The sequence below is a fragment of the Microtus pennsylvanicus genome, chromosome 16 (genome assembly GCF_037038515.1).
Source record: "Microtus pennsylvanicus isolate mMicPen1 chromosome 16, mMicPen1.hap1, whole genome shotgun sequence".
Lineage (NCBI taxonomy): Eukaryota > Metazoa > Chordata > Mammalia > Rodentia > Cricetidae > Microtus > Microtus pennsylvanicus.
In genome coordinates, this window is record NC_134594.1 from 877,064 (window position 1) to 890,934 (window position 13,871).

A 13,871-nucleotide genomic window follows, 5' to 3' on the forward strand; every position below is an offset into this window, starting at 1 on the left:
AAGATAACAGGAAGGAAGCCTGTGGTGCCCAAGCTGGCCATCCTCAACCCTGCAAGTGTAGGTAAACGAAAGACAAAACTGAGACAGAAGTACAAAGCAACTCATGCCTTCTCTTTTCTGTGTTGTTTTAACTCCTAATGCCTGCCTGTAATCTCCATCATCCATAAACTAAGAACCAGTAGTAATATGCCAACATTTTATCCATGACCTCAAGACCCACTGACAGACACATTTGAACACATGTTAATGTTTCTTGCATACATGTTAATACCAATAAAATGCTGAAGGAAGACCCCTTACTCAAATAATATGCAAGAGCAACGAGCATTTATTTACCACCATATGCGGGGTCACCTGTACAAAATGATGGTGGCCCTGAGAAGAGCATGCAGGCTCTTTTTAATCACAGCTAGGGGAATTTTAGAAACAGGATCTCAAACATGATTGGTAAAGCAAGCAGCAGTTACTCTAGTATATTTTTGATTGGCTGAGGTTTCAATGTTTTCATCTTTGGGCATACTCTGGGGCAAGTCTGAACCTATTACAGGGGGTTATAGGAACTGTCCTTTTGGACACTGTCCTGTGGTACTGTGGGGCTGGCTCAGGCCTCCTGTGTGCCTCCCTTCTCTCCTCATCTCTGTTGTCAGGGCAGTGTTGCTCTTTGCTGGAAAAAAAACTAAATTGGCTCTTAAAAAATGAAACCCAGAAGGTTGTAAAATGGGGGAAATAGTTAAATGAGAAGCTTCTTCCAAGAGGTTGATGGCTGACTTAAAGAAGATTTTCCAAAACATGGGTTTGAAAGAACAGTCCCAGTAGACAGGTTTTAATAAAAGGATCCCTCTGTCATCATTGGAAAAACACAACAATCACATTCCACCCAAAACATCGACTTCAACTCTCATCCCCCCACTAACTTGGCCTTCACCTCCATGTAACATTCAAGCAGCAATTCTCAACAGTACTCTTGTCTACACTGCCACCATCTTCATGTTTAAACTAAAGTAGACTGTCTCTAACTGGGTCTCTGACTCAGTTTGCTTTTGCCACTGTAACTTAATATCAGAAACTCTGTCATCAACAAACTTGTGTGCACAGAACCAAGAACAGAATGCATTGGTGACAATCATTGAGCATTTGTCAGAGTTTTGTAGAAGGAAAACTGGAAGGGGTGTTCGGTAGCTCAGAGTCATAACTGGGCTGTGTGGAGAAATCTCCGTATTTCCATATCATTGGTTGTTTCTCTGAGACTAGAGATGAGCTCTAGTTTCCTGAGGTCGAGCTGTCTGACAGATGCAAGCTTCCTGGTGTCTTTTGGAACATCTGTGGCAATGTTGGCAGGTTACGCTCATCTCCTCACCGTTTTGAACTTATTTTACTGTTAATAGCTCAACACAAGGAGAATATGTGAAAAAGACATGGCTAGAAGCTGTGAAATAGTGAAGATGAAGAATAGGGTGGTTTTCCAGATGATACAACTTCCCAGTTGGAGCAGAAATAAACACAGAAGTTCTCACTTAGCCTCAACAACAAGCACTGAAGAATGACTTCTGAAGAGAGAAACCAATTCACAATTCCATTATTTAAGAAATATACATATTGAGAGTCAGTGGTATAGAAAGTTAAGCTGTAGCCTAGAAATAATCATTACTGAGCATTTAACATTCCTGCTTAGCACAGTGGTAAGTACTATTAATAAGAAATTTATTATTCTCATAGGTAAACTTCTGAGATGAGCCCAACTATGACTCCCGTTATACAAATTCAAAATTTTGAAACATGTTACAAACTAGCCATAGGTCCTATGACTTATACATTGGCCAAGACAAGACTCAGATCTACTGAGCCTTGTGATGGGGTCTATGAGGCATTATCTTAATGAAGATTTTTTAAGATTTATTTTATTTGTGATTTTATGTATATGTTTATGTGTCTGAGCGTATAAATGTGTACATGAGTGCAAGTGCCTGTGGAGGCTGGAGGTGTTGGGTCTCCTGGAGCTGGAGTTTCAGGAGATTGGGTGCTGGGAATCTAATTCATATCCTCTGGAAGAATAGCATGTGGTCTTAACTCCTGGCTCATCTCTCTAGTCCCTGTCTTAAGTTAATTGATGTGGGACCTAGCCCATTGTAGGTGGCAACATTCCCTAGGCAGAAGATTCTGAATTGTGTGTGAGTGGAGAAATCAAGGTGAGCACAAGCAAGAGAGTAGATGTACATGCACGCCTTGCTCTCCACTCTTGACTGGACACGTGATGTGACTCACTACTTAAACCTTCTGCCTTGGCTTCTTTATAATGACGGACTCTAAGCTAAAAGAGTCCTTTTATTTTACCACAGCAACAGAAATGAGACTAAGTCAGGTTTCAAACTCATGCTTATTAAGCAGCGCAATTCCCCAAGAGGAGAGAAGGGAAAAAGCTTGGGTGTATGTGTTCAGAAGTTGACTACCATGAGGGGTGGAGAACCACAACCTAGTAAGCAACACTAAAGCCTTTACCTCAGTGCGAGTACCGAAGAAAACAGCTTCAGGGAGTTGTTTAAACTAAGCTAATAGGCATGTTAAACAAAAAGCTGGAAGGCAGTCTCTCAACCAAATGGAATAGTAAATGCCAAGGCTCCAAATAGCTGAAGCCCAGAGGGAGTGTTTGTGAGTTTAACTCATGTAGATATATCAGAATCAGAACTCTGTTTTGCTCATCACTGTTTCTAGTATTTAAAACAGGTCTCAAAAGTACATGGGGGAAAAATCAAAAATATTCTACTTGGGAAGCACAAGTAGAAAACAAGCTGTGGGTGTCCTTGATTGTCACAGATTATATAGTCTTCTGCTTGCAGTACAAGATTATGAAATGTCAAGCTATTGAGAAGGGGCAGGGTCTGAGGTTTATATTGACTAGGAGGTTATTCACAGGAAAAGCCAGTTCATGGAGAAATGAGGGTAGGGTTCAGATGAAGACAGGGGTCATGGGGACAGATTAAGTCAGAAGATTATAAATCACCCAAGCAAGAAGGAATGAGGTTTAGACACTGAGAAGAGGGAAGAACATGGGTTGCCAAGAGCTATAACCAGAGGAGAAGCTGTACTGTTTTTTCTTAACCCACTTGTCCTATCTCACTTGCAGACAACAGAAAATTCTTATACTCCGATCTCCCTGGATGTAACTAGCACCTTGATGAAGAGGACCAGTTACCCTATCAACTAACACTTCATCTATATGACAAAGCAGTAGGTAATCCCAGACATTACCTAGAAATTCCCAAATATGCATGTGCTTGGCAAGAAAGACCAAACATACTGACTTTGGATTAAGCTTTTGCTCTTTGGCTAAAGGCATTGTGCTCTGACACATAGAATCAAGATCTCCATCTTTAAATTATTACCCAAGTAACTTTTCACAAACCATCAGTGTCTGTTTCAACTTCCAGCCCTGGCCAGAATTCCACCCACATGGACTCTAAGTTTGAATATTGATATATTCTTTGCATTCTGACCTGTGGGGCTGGCACTGTATCCCTATGGGTTCAGTGGTTAGAAAGGTCCTCACTGTATATGCCTCAGAAGAAAGACTCTCAACAAAATATTTCACACCAATTGTTTTAGCAGTAATAGGACTATGGCAATACTGGGACTAGAAGGAACCAAACTCTAGGAGTGTTCCTTCTGTTCTAGTTCAGATGGAATGGGGAGTCTGGGAGAATTTGATTTACACATATCCAGGTTTCATTTTGTGCAACATCACCATTAAGTAATGTTCCTCCCTGTTGGGGGAGAGGAAAAACACTGCATAAGTTCTCCGGAGTTCCCTGTTTCAGAAAGCAAAAGCTATTCATCCACAGACCTAGGAGATGCAATTCTGGATAGGTGTTATGGCCACGGTACTTATTATGTTGCAAAATACATTGGCATTAGAATGTCTGAGTTTGTCCCTGGTTTTAATCACAGTGGTTTTTAGATAGATGCCATGGCTGCCCAAAAGGTGAGGCTGCATTGAGCTGAGGCAAACTGGCATGTCTCAATGGCTTCCCAATCTCGATGCCACCATGCCTCACCACTGTTAGCTCACCAATAGGACATGTAGGATCCTCAGGAAACAGTTCAGCTGTCCTTGTCTTCTTCTCTCTCAGGATTTGTGTTCTCTTTTGACCAGATTTTCTGAAAATCAGGCAAGGCTCACCACTCGCCTAGCAGAACTGCACCCAGGCTTGCTGATCACAGCGGGCACTTTCTCAGCACAGATACCTAAGTCAAGCTTTAACTGAGTTACTGGGCTTTTAGAAGCAAACCTGTCGAATGGCCTGCCTATTGATCTGCCTTCCCAGAATCATTTGGAATGCTGTCCTTCCTCAGTGACTGCCTGCTGCATGCTCTCTATGGTACTTAGGTGAGGAAAAGGCCATGGCCTGCCACTGTGTGGGCTGCCTCTCTCCTTCCTGGACTTCTCATTGCCAGCTCAGCCTTAGATTAAACCTCTAAAACACTTGTGAATCTTTGTCAAGACTCTGCTGTCCTTTGATATACATCAATCACTAATGTTATGTACCTCAAATTTAATTGACTGGTGACCCATTTTAGAATGAGGTCAGAAAGGATTTTTTCAAAAAATGTTAAATTGCTTTGATCATTTTCATTGCCTTTCTTTTAACCCACTTGTCTTTTTAAGAATATTTTTAACTGTTCTCCTTAAACTCCAAAGATAATGATAACTTAAATAAAAGAACAATGTTGACCTATGATTTTTTTTCACTTCTAAAAAATATCAGATTGATTTGTTTATCGAGAAGAAAGGAGGAATTGTTAGGATTCAGGCAATATGTTGATCCCTGTTACCTGGCAGGACTCACCCAGGGAGTACCCTGTTCAGCCTAGGGTCCTATAGCTGCTAGGCAGGTGTAAAGGTCCCTTTGATAGACAAGCTCTGCCCTCTTCCTCTCCCATGCCCCCTGCAGCTCTTCTGAAAAGGCAGGCTGCTCCTTGTGTCTTCTTCCTCTTTCTCTCTTTTTTTCTTTCTTCCACCCCTCACTCCCTTTATATATCCCAATAAAACTCCCACATAAGCTCTGCCTATATGGCATGTCTGTCCCTCACCTACTGTGGATCCATTGGCATACCAAACTCTTGCTCACACTGTTTTACAACAGATATACCTCTTACTACTGAAATAGACCTTTAAAAGTAAAATGGGACTGGAGAGATGGATCAACAGTTAAGAGTGCATACTACTCTTGGAGAGCAACTGTATTCAAGCCCCCGTACCCATACCAGCCAGCTTACAGCCTCCTACATATAGGTCTAGCTGCAGAAAATCTGACACCTGTAGACTCCATAAGCACTTATACGTATGTGCACATACCCACCCCATACAAATATACATATACATTGTAAAACAAATAATGAAATTAAATCTTTAAATAAATACATAAACTAAAAAGGGAAGCTAGCATATGTATGTTCAATAATTCTTCCTTTTGTCTTCCCTATTTGGGAGGAAGAAAACAAAAGACACCTCTAGCTTAGAGGCAGGACTAGAAGAGTTACAGCCACCCCTTACAAATCCTCCCTCACCCCTCTCTCTCTCTCTCTCTCTCTCTCTCTCTCTCTCTCTCTCTCTCTCTCTCTCTCTCACACACACACACACACACACACACACACACACACTACTGCTCAAACCCAAGAGGAAATAAGAGTTTATTATGAAGCTATATATGAATGATTATGGCCAATGATTGTGGCCAGAGAATATGAATGCAGTTTGTCCTGAAAGGGCATACTCCACTATGGAAATGGTATGTGGATTTCTCTAGTTACAGAACAAAGAAAGTCACATATGAAGGCATTTACCAAAGGTGGGAACAAGTAGGCAGGTTTCAGAAAAGCAAGAAAAACTTCTCTACACATTCTGGAACTATCCGGAGATAACCTTAGCCTCTAGGTTTATGAAAGCTAGTGGTCTGTGAAGAAGGCATATTTAGGATTTTGATAATCAGACATGGAAGTGGGAAATGAATGGCTTTCAATGGAACCCAAAATAACCCAAGATAATTGGACTTTTATATTTTAACACTCTGATGCTAAACATCCTTTAACCAATGGCCTTTGAGAGGCTGGACCAGGTTGGGCATGCCTTTATGGACCAAAAACCTGTAGGAGCACACTCTTGGCCTCTTCCTGCTTGCCATACCTGAATGTTGGACACAGTTGCTGTTTCTTCATGGTAATCCATGAGTTTCCCTTTTAATAAAGAAAAACCTGAGTATACCCTATTCAGAGCTAGTATGGGATAATTTGATTCACATTCCTCCCATCTGACATGTTCCACTTCATCTGGCTGCCCAATGTGGAACTGAGTCTATGCCTACCCCCACCCCTACCCATACTCCCCATTCTCCAGCCTAGGCTCCTTTCTTGCCTACCCACAGCCCACCTGCCGCTGCTTAGGAACCTGACTTTCCCCGCCAGTGGCTCACAACCCACCTGCCACTGCTTCTCCAGACGACAACCAGACCACTGTCCAGGACCTTGACTTGCCCCACCGCAGCCCTTCATTGAGGGGACTTGCAACTGAGGGATCCTTCTTATTCTGGCCACCAACTTTCTCTGTATATGGAATCATTTTAATTGCCCTTAATAACTGCTCTTATTTTGTTAAACAAAGCATATTTATCAGTATCTAAGTAGGCCCCACTGCATGCATGGAAACAGTGTGGGACACTGCACAGAACCAGGGCGGTAATGCCACCAATCCTAAAGAAGCTGGCAGGCTCTCTGCCAGCTCACTTCTCTCCTTCACGTCCCTCAGCCACATGGCTACAAACCACAACACCTGCTGGTCAATAAAGATTATTACACCTACCCCAGTTCCCTGTAATTGCTATGGCAGGCAAGTAAATTGAAAATTGAAAGTTATATGATGACTAAGAATAGTACCATTCAGGAATTTAATAACCATTTTGCTTACATTATGGATGGTATTGTGCAAGGCTTATGTGATTTCCCTTATACATCCATTTATTTGATTTGGGGAATTAGCTTTATTTTTCATATTATATGTTAAAAAATGGTTTGATAACAGAGCGAAGAATGAAACAATTTTAGAAATTATATAGTCTTTACAGACTAATAATGAACAGCTATCTGAAAAAAATAATGCCATTGGAAAGGATAACATTAATTTGACAAACAAAATTCAATCCATGTCGAAGGGTGCTGAGAAATTATATGAAAGAATTCATACTGTTGAATTTCACAATCAGAATCCGTTGAAAATTTATAACAGGATAACAGATAAGGTATCTTTCCGGGAAGACAACATGCATGCTCTCCAAATAATGTTCAAGGATGAGACACTGTCTTTACTGGATGAATTTCATACCTTGAAATCACATGTGCAGAATAAGGGCTAGAAGCTAAATAAATCAACGAGGGCACTAGAATAGCACACAGGACTGAAGAGTCAGATGTTACAATAGGCAGTGGTAAAAGGATTTGAAATGGTTGAGGAAATAATTGGAACTGATGAGCAGGGAGGGAAGGTAAAAGAACAGGATTTAAACTCACCAATACAGGTCAAAGTCAAGGATGACTTACCGAGAGTTTTAAGTTCTTATCTTGTAATCTCTTTTGAAAAGCCATCTGATACAAAATACCCTAAGGTAGTAAAACAATATAAATGGCAACCTACAGGTAGGAAAAATCTAAAGGAAATTAAGTATGCAATAGTGTCCTATAGCTTTCACTCACCATTTGTTAGAGAAATGGTGAAAATATGGGCTTCACGTAATAAAGCTACACTAAACAATTGGCTTCAATTAGTCTCAGCAATCTTAGAAGATGGACACCAGTTGCTATGGAAATGCTATTTGAGAGAAGAGGCAAAAATTTTAGAACAACAGGGAGAAGCAAAAGGATTTGAGGCTTCCCAAAAACAAATTCTTGGTGAGAGTTAAGACTCAGATCCTCAGGACCTGGCTATCTATGACAAAAACACCATGTCCCTATGCAGCACAGTAGTTTTAAATGCTTGAGATAGGATTCAGGAACGAGGAAAGAAAATTGAATCATATACCAGCTTTAAGCAGAACCAGAGAGAACCCCTTAGTGACTTTTTACAAAGATTAATTAAGGCTGTACAAGTGGGAGAAATGGACACAGAAGCTAGACAAGTACTTACTGAAAGTTTGGCTTTTGAAAATGGCAACTTAGAATGTAAAAAGATACTTGGGCCTTTAACTGTCAGATCAGTATCAATAGATGTATGGACCCTGAATACAATGAATGTTGAGACATTTGACTATAGTACTGAGGCTTAGGTAGGAGAAGCAATTTTCAATGGTGTGAGGAGACACCAAAATGTTATAACAAATTATAACAAATGTTATAATTGTGATAGGAAAAGACACTAAAGAAGGGATTGTAGACAAGGAATTTCTAGAAATAATGCCTCCTCTGGGAATGACAAAAATAGAATGTCTCAACCTTCTGGAATATGTAGGAGGTGTGACAAAGAAAATATTGGACCAATGAATGTAGATCAACAAATGATAGAAAAAGGCAACCCAATACCAGTGGGAAGCTCCTTGGAAGGCCCTCTCTCATAGGTCCCCATGTCAAATGTGGTTCAGTCATTCTCAGTCACTGTGGAGAACCTGTCTCACCAGGAAAAATTTTAAAAATCCAGAGCCTACTGTAAAAAACAATATTGTTCTGGATGATGGAATAGGCAAAAACTCCAGTAGGAAATAGGAAATACATATTTTGGTAGACTTCTATAAAGGATGAAAGACCAAAGATAAAAGTATGTATAAATAATATTGTCATTGAGGGATTACTGGACACAGGTGCAAATTTGACTATCATTACTCCAGAATGTTGGCATCCAGATTGATCTCTTCAAGAGGCAAATGTTCACTTCCTAGGAATTAGAACCCTATCTCAAGTGAAATAAATCACAATATGGGTTGGATGCATAGTGCCAGAAAAACAGAGAGGAAGACTGAGGACATATATAGCTAATATTACAATAAATTTATGGGGTCATGACCTGTTACAGCTATGGAATACCCAGATAAACATTCCTGCAGTCCCAAAAAACTCATATTTCTAGGAAGGATATTATAAGATATTATAAATAAAGGTCACTAGCCATTCATGCTTACAAAACCACAAAGCAACTAGCAAAAATTCAGAGGTACTAACAGCCCTGCCTTTAAAATAGTTAACTGAGAAACCACTATGGTTTAAATAATGGCATTTAACAGAAGAAAAACTGCAGGCTTTAGAACAGTTGGTACAGGAGCAACTAGATAGATGCTCACCATATTGAAGAATCAACCAACCCTTCAAATTCTCCTGTATTTGTTGTTAAAAAGAAATCTGGAAAATGGAGAATGGTGACAGATCTAAGAGCTGTCAACAAGGTAATTTAACTTATGGACCCTCTACAATCTGGAATTCCCCTGCCTTCTTTATTACCAAAAGGATGGCCTCATATAGTTATTGATTTAAAACATTATTTCTTCACTATACCTTTACAAGAAAAGGATAGAGGAAAAACTTGCCTTTATAGTGCCTACTTATAATAATCCCCAGCAAACTAGAACATATCAGGGAACTGGTCGCCCACAGGGAATGCTCAATATCTCCACTCTGTGCCAATACTTTGTATGTCAGCCATTGGAAATAATATGTAAACAATTATCTATCCAATATCTATAATTTACTGTTGCATGGATGACATTTTGCTACTGATTGAAATGCAGATACTTTAGAAAGAATGTTTGAGGAACTAAAGAAAGTTTTGTCAAAATGGGGATTACAAATTGTTCTGAGAAAAATTCAAAGAGGAGATTTCATCAATTACTTAGGTTAGAAATAGGTTTACAGGATATTGGAACACAGAAGGCACAAATTAAGAAATTAAGAGAGACTGATTGCAGACTTTTTTTTTTTTTTTTGGTTTTTCGAGACAGGGTTTCTCTGTAGCTTTGGTGCCTGTCCTGGAAATAGCTGTTGTAGACCAGGCTGGCCTCGAACTCACAGAAATCCGCCTACCTCTGCCTCCCGAGTGCTGGGATTAAAAGCGTTGATTGCAGACTCTTAATGACTTTCAAAGATTGTTAAGAGACATTTCCAGTCTATGACCAACTGTTGGGATAACACGTGATCTAATAATTCATTTAAACAAAACCTTAGATGGTGACAAATACTTAAATAGTCCTAGGGAATTAACAGCTGAAACTGAGAAAGAATTAACTGTTTTTGAAGTAAAATAACAAGAGGCTCATGTTGATATGGTGAATCCAAATCTTTATTGTATTTTAGTCATATTGCCTTCCAGAATTTCCCCTAGAATTTTAAAGCACAAGGAAGATATTATCTTAGAATGAATCTTTTTACCACATAAATGAAGTAAAAAATTAAAAAAATTATGTGGAAATTTATTATTAATTTATGATAATTAATACAATGAATTAATTATAAAAAGAAAACTGAGACTTTATCAACTAGCAGGTATAGACCTGGCAAGACTATAGGGCCTTTTATTACTGATGAAAATTATGGAAAGCCAATGAACCCTAGCAAAGAGCTTGTGCTATTTTTTAGGAGAGATTAATAGCAATTATCCCAAAGGTGACAGAATTAACCTTATAAAGATAAATACTTAGATTCTTCCCCAAATTGTACATGATGCACCAATAACTGAAGCCCATACATTCATACTGATCCAAATAAATGAGGAAAAGCACATTACAAATTAGAAGATTTAAGTAAGGTGGAATAAAACTCATATAGTTCTATTCAAAAGGCTGCTTTATTCGCTATATGCATGGTATTAAGGGATTTTAAAGAACCTCTCAATATAGATACAGACTCACAGTATGCAAAAAGAGTTGTCTTTCATATAGAAACTACTGAACTTATACCAGATGATAAAGAATTGACTTTATTATTCACTCAGGTTTGAGATACAATCAGGAATAGGCTTTGTCCCATATACATAACAAACATCAGATCCCTTACAGGTCTGCCAGGTCCTCTAACACAAGGCAATGTAGAAATTGATTGGTAGTGTGTTGCATCCTTCAGAATTTCATAAAAACATCATATCAATAGCAAAGGTTTAAAGAAAGCATTTTCTATTACACAGCAACGAGCTAAGAAGATTATAAAGAGATGTCCTACTTGCTTTTTCTATAACCAAATACCATAACCTGCAGGAGTAACCCAAAGGGTACTTCAAGAAATAAAATACAGCAGATGGATGTGTTCCACTTTACAGAATTTGGAAAATTAAGATATGTATACACCAATGACACTTATTCATGTTTTCAATGGGCAACTGCCTTGAGCTCAGAAAAGGCTTATTCATTAATCAGTAATCTAATCATTTATTAGAAGTTATGATCATGATGGTTATACCTACACAAATAAAGACAGATAATTGTCCAGCATATGTCTCTAAGAAAATGAAACAATTTTTGTTTATTATAATATAAAGCATATTACAGGTATAGGAAACTATCCTACAGGTCAGCCAGTTATAGAAAGTTCAAATTGAACTATAAAAGATATGCTAAACAAACAGAAGGAGATGAAAAATACCCCCAGAAATAGATTACATAATGCGTTATTAAACTTGAATTTTCTTAATGCTAATGAGAGACATTGGGTAATAGAAAAAGCTTCTGAATTAATGAGTGTATTTTAAGGATGCATTGGCCTCAGGATGAAAACCAGGAGATGTGCTACATTTGGTAAGGAGTTTTTCTGTTGTTTCCACGGGAGAAGAAAAGCTATGAATACGATAAAAGTTAATAAAGATTCAACTTGAAAAGGAAAAACCTTCTGAAAAAGAGAAATGACAGCTCATCCAGGTGACAAGTGCACAGGTGATAAGAAAAACCTCCTAAGAGTTGGGGCAAGGTTCTGTTCTTGTCTTTGCAGAAAAATATCTTCGAAAAGTCAAGAGACCCTGAACATTTGGATTCCTTAAGAGAAAAAAATAACTATCCAGAAAGGATCACCAAGCAATGAGGAATATGACTTATGAGGACAGGTCATCTGATGTTAGAAATTAAATATATAAGCAGAGTTATAAACTCACTTAAAAATCGAGTCTGGCTTTGGAGTTGGACAATGGCTGTCCTTCTCTAAATCCAAGCATGTTGTTAAAAGAAAAATTCAGAGTTTCTGTCTCATGTCAGAAGCCATCCAGTATTGGACAGAAAGAAGAAAGATTTTAGGAAATACTTTACTTTTCTCCATACTTATTTTGTCTGTATTGTATCTTTCATTGAATATATGTCTATATGAATAATGTTTAAGTTTTCCACAATGAACAATAAATTTTCCTTCAATAATCTTTGAAGTTTCCAGGAAGAAGATGGGGGTCTCACAACAACTCCACCTGGTTGATATGATGTCATAATGCTGATAGCACTACTGAAAGACTAGTTTTGGGTACCCGCTGCTCAAGATGGTTCCAACTTGGTTAGCTTACAATGTTCTCGCTAGAACTCCAAACAAGAACTTCATAAAAACGCTATTGACTACTCAGAGATCATTTGCAATTATACCAGACAGTAATCTCGAAACTTAACCATCATTTTAGTTTTATAGGATCCAATAAAAAGAACATCACTTCCATGACAGCTGGAAATAATTTTAGAAGATGACGGCCCTTCTCCCAACAAAGTGTGTCCTCAGGGTTAGGGACATCATTTAGGGATTGATTATAACTGGTATAGGGTTCAGAGCTGGAGTGGAAATTATGTAGACTCGAAAATCTCTTTTTAAAAAAAGGGAATTTTATGAGATAATAGGTTGATCAGTGTGAGCTTACTCACACTAATAATAATAATAGTAATAGAGTGAATACTTTTAAATTATTATTTATAGGCAATTTACAAATTATATTTGTTATATTGAATATGCTTCTATTTCTGTCTACAATATTTGTTCACTTATGCAAGGTTATTTTGCCAGATTGTAGGCCTGCATGTTTAAGACATTTTGTGTATTGATACAATTTTAGGATATATTTATTATATTGCATTATACATTTCTACCTCTGAGCAAGATACTTATTATACATTGTTTACATTTTGAGGTCATTGTCCTCATTTTTGGCACAGTTGTTTAAAGATTGTTTAATATTCTAATATAAAACCTTAGTCTTTAATTATATAGGTATTAAGTATTAGAGGTCAATAGTCATGCATGTTTGTCTAACTTATAGTTAGACTAGTCAGGTTCTTTAGATACATAGAGATTATATTCTGCATAGATAGGTAAACTTCAATCACTTCAAAGAACTGTTGAATATGGCATTTAAATAACTTAGGGTTCTGTTGACATGAGACACTCTTGCTCCTGGCAGCACCAATCTATTCTTGATTGAATGCTGAGCATCAAAGACACTTCTCTTGGAGCTTGTTTTCTTCTTGGCAAAACTGGCCTTTGGGCAAGGAGCTGCCCATGCCTCAACCACTGACTAAATGCACTGTGTTTGGACTGGACAAGCATGATCCAAGTAAAAGGACTGCCAAACTTTGCCAAGACAGGGTAAAATGGTTTTTGAAATTTTTCCTGCCTCTGAAAATGATCTCTTAGTTACTCTAGGCCTTAGCCAAAGTTGGTTGCAAATGAGACTTTAGGTGATTGTCGAAGTATCTAGTTGTCTCTGTCATGTACTACACATTTTGGAAGTTGTTTGATTAAACTTCCTGCCTACTCAAGTAATATTATCCCCTATCTCAGACCTTTAATGGAGTTGAAGATTAGATAGTCATAGTTACCTTCCTCTTATGATCTAGCCAAGCCATTACTAATACAAGACTTAGACTCCTTAAGATAAAATAATTATCAAAACATTT